This window comes from Mandrillus leucophaeus, unplaced genomic scaffold, assembly GCF_000951045.1.
Source record: "Mandrillus leucophaeus isolate KB7577 unplaced genomic scaffold, Mleu.le_1.0 Scaffold2, whole genome shotgun sequence".
Lineage (NCBI taxonomy): Eukaryota > Metazoa > Chordata > Mammalia > Primates > Cercopithecidae > Mandrillus > Mandrillus leucophaeus.
In genome coordinates, this window is record NW_012102031.1 from 13,491,490 (window position 1) to 13,495,259 (window position 3,770).

Genomic DNA, 3,770 nt, shown 5'->3' on the forward strand with positions numbered 1-3,770 from the left:
GCAACATAGGCCGGGCGCGGTGGCTCAAGCCTGTAATCCCAGCACTTTGGGAGGCCGAGACAGGTGGATCACGAGGTCAGGAGATCGAGACCATCCTGGCTAACACGGTGAAATCCTGTCTCTACTAAAAAATACAAAAAACTAGTCGGGCCAGGTGGCGGGCGCCTGTAGTCCCGGCTACTCAGGAGGCTGAGGGAGGAGAATGGCGTAAACCTGGGAGGAGGAGCTTGCAGTGAGCTGAGATCCAGCCACTGCACTGCAGCCTGGGCGACAGAGCGAGTCTCTGTCTCAAAAAAAAAAAAAAATTAGCAGCATAGAGCGACCCCATCTCTTGGTATCCAAGATGATTAAAAAAATAAAATTAAAAAAATAACAATTTTTTAAAAGTTGTGTTTCTTGAATTGTATGAATCTTTTTAAAAGAAAACAAAGTATAAAGAAATAAAGCTAGCGGAAAAATCTTACAAGTTGTTCAAGTGTGAATTCATACGTGATTATATCCCCATAAAGCTGTTAGTTTTAATTTTAAAAAGTTCAAGTCATCGACTTTTTTTTTTTTTAAGATGTAGTCTTGCCCTGTTGCTGAGGCTGGAGTGCAGTGGTATGATCTCAGCTCACTGCAGCCTCTGCTGTCTGGATCCAAGCAATTCTTGTGCCTCAGCCTCCTGAGTAGCTGGGATTACAGGCGCCCACCACACCCAGCTAATTTTTGTATTTTTAGTAGAGACGGGGTTTCACCGTGTTGGCCAGGCTGATCTCGAACTCCTGACCTCAAGTGATCTGCCTGCCTTGGCCTCCCAAAGTTCTGGGATTACAGGTATGAGCCACCGCACCCAGCCAATTGATTTTTTTTTTGAGACAGGATCTTGATTTATTGCCCAGGCTGAAGTGCAGTGACATGATCTCAGCTCACTGCAATCTTTGCCTGCTGGGCTCAAGCAATTCTCCCACCATAGCCTCTCAAGTAGCTGGGACTACAGGCGTGCACCACCACGCCTGACTAATGTATTTTTTGTAGTAATGAGATTTCACCTTGATACCCAGGGTGGTCTTGTAGCAGGACTAGCCGCAGACAAAACTCCTCAGACACCAGATTAAAGAAGGAAGAGGTTTTTTATTTGGCCGGGAGCGTCGGCAGACTCGCGTCTTAAGAGCCGAGCTCCCCGAGAAAGAAATACTTGGCCTTTTTAAAGGCTTAACAACTTTAAGGAGTCCACAGCAAAGGGTTGTGATAAATCGAGCAAGTGTGGGAAACGTGACTGGGGGCTACATGCATCAGCTAACAGAACAGAAAGTTTTACAATGCTTTTTTTCATACAGTGTGTGGAATTTACAGATAACACAAGTAGTTTAGGCCAGGGGTTGATGTTATTATTATTACTTTGTTTAACTCCTAGGACTGGGTGGTGGTGACAAAGTTGTCTGGCTATTTATCTTACTTTTGTTTCTCTCTCTCTTTTCTCCTGTCTTTGAACTAGGCAAGGTGGGGGGAGGAGGGCAGCAGGAATAGTAGTGGTCTCCTCCCTTAGTCTCAAACTCCTGAGCTCAAGCAATCCACCTGCCTTGGTTGGCCAAAGTGCTGGGATTACAGGCATGAGCCACCTCACCTGGCCAAGTAATTGATCTTAATGCCCATGAGTTCAAAATGCAATACTCAAAAAAGGAAAAAAGGAACAAAAACGAGGGGCAGTGTTCGGCATCAGGAAAAGGACATTCTGCTTAGACCTGGAATAACCCTCTTAAAAGACAATTGAAGTCAGAAATTGAAAGAAAAAATTGCTCATGTTGGCTAAGAAGTCCCTTCACCATTTCCAGCCTGACTTTCCTCACTTAGGGAATTGGTATAATGGCAGTATCATGTCAGGATTCATTTAATGCTTAGCCGAGGGCCAAACACTCATATTCCTGTAGACAAAGGTTATCAGTCCATTTTGGGTGGGGGTCAGGGAAAGTCTTTTGAGGGTCCATTTGGGGTCCAATGAGAATAAGACCCAGAGAGGGCGGAATGACTCAGGCAAGGCCACAGTGGGACCTGCTGACTCCTTGTCCAGTGCTCTTTTCCTTACCACATTCATCAGTGTTGGAGGCTGGCTTTAGCCTACAGTCAATGACATCCACCCAGGAACGGAGCCTCAGCTCTCAGACCCTGCAGGGTGGGCCCAGGGTCAGCTGAACTATCCCAACCAACTCCCAGGCCAGGTCAAGCCACCCCTCACTCGGGCCTGGCTAACGGGTTCCAAACCATGTCTTTACAGTGAAGCCTTCTAAGTCACAGTCCATCATTTCAACCCTAACCTATCAGGTACACAGCTCAGCCCTGCTTAAGTGTGGGAGGGAACCGTCAAAGATAAAACTGACACAAATTCAGTTTAAAGATCTCAATTATCTTTATTGCAATTCTAGAATCAGGCAACCAGTTCTGCCACTTGCTGGCTGTGTGACACTAGGCAAGTTGCTCAACCTCTCTGAGCCTCATACTCTGTGCAGTTTATGCTCCCACCTGACCTGGCCTGAAGGCTTCCTAAGGATGAAGATTAGCGCCCTAAAGAGGGCCCCTCCCTGCCCCCACATCCCTGAGTCAGGCTTGTAAACCTTCTCTGTGTTTAATCCACGTTTAATTCTCTCTGATGTTCAGTGTGGTAGTTTTTTGTTTGTTTGAGACGAAGTCTTGCTCTTGTGCCCCAGGCTGGAGTGCAATGGTGCGATCTTGGCTCGCTGCAACCTCCACCTCCTGGGTTCAAGCGATTCTCCTGCCTCAGCCTCCCAAGTAGATGGGATTCCAGGCGCCCGCCACCACGCCCGGCTAATTTTTGTATTTTTAGTACAGATGCGGTGTTTCACCATGTTGGCCAGGCTGGTATCGAACTTCTGACCTCAGGTGATCCTCCTGCCTAAGCCTCCCAAAGCGAGCCACGGCGCCTGGCCTGTAGTTGGTTCTATCATCCCATTTCCAAAACGGAGAAAACAAACTGTTACGGCTTGACCCAGGCCCTGATCCTCCCAGCCCGAGTGGGCCCTCTTGACTCAGACATCCCCTTCCTCAAGCACAGTTGAGACCTGCAGGACTGAGGGTGGTTGACCTCTGACCCAGGTCTCTCCCTGTCTGTCCTCAGTTCCGGGAGAACATCCAAGACGTGCTATCTGCCTTGCCCAATCCTGATGACTACTTCCTCCTGCGCTGGCTCCGAGGTAAGGCTAGAGCGTGGGGCTGGGGTAGCGTCAAGGGCATGAAAGAGGAGTGTATTAGGTATCTATTGAGTGTATCAAATTACTCCAAAATGCAGCCATTTAAAACAACTGCAAACATTTGTTCTCTCTCATGATTTCTGTGGCCAGAAATTATGGAAAGGCTTAGTGGGGTGGTTCTGACTCAGGGTCTCTCATGAGGATGCAGTAAAGATACCCATCAGGGATGCAGTCATCTGAAGGTTTGGGGCAGGAGGATCTGCTTCCAAGATGTGGAACGTAGCTGGCAAGTCTGTGCTGGCTGTTGGCAGGAGGCTGCAGGAGGCTTCAGTTCTTCCTCACAGGGGCCGCTCGAGCATCCTCACAACAAGGCGGTTGGCTTCCCGCTGAGAGGTGACAATGTGCTAGCAGCCCTCACTCTCAGCGCCTCCTCGGCCTCGGCATCCGCTCTGGCAGTGCTTGAGGAGACCTTCAGCCCACCACGGCACCGTGGGAGTCCCTCTCCGGTCTGGCTGAGGCCGGAGCCGCCTCCCTCTGCTTGCGGGGAGGTGTGGAGGGAGAGGCGCGGGCGGGAAACGGGGCTGC

At 49.4% G+C, this 3,770-nt stretch overlaps 1 protein-coding gene across 1 annotated transcript in view; it reads left to right on the forward strand.

Moving 5' to 3' along the window:
* Positions 1–3,770, forward strand: part of LOC105539047 (putative SEC14-like protein 6) — a 14,655-nt gene that overhangs the window by 1,060 nt on the left and 9,825 nt on the right. The window contains exon 2 of the mRNA XM_011979147.1: positions 3,113–3,188. The gene's annotated coding sequence lies outside the window, so the exon portion shown is untranslated. The remainder of the gene's footprint in view (positions 1–3,112; positions 3,189–3,770) is intronic.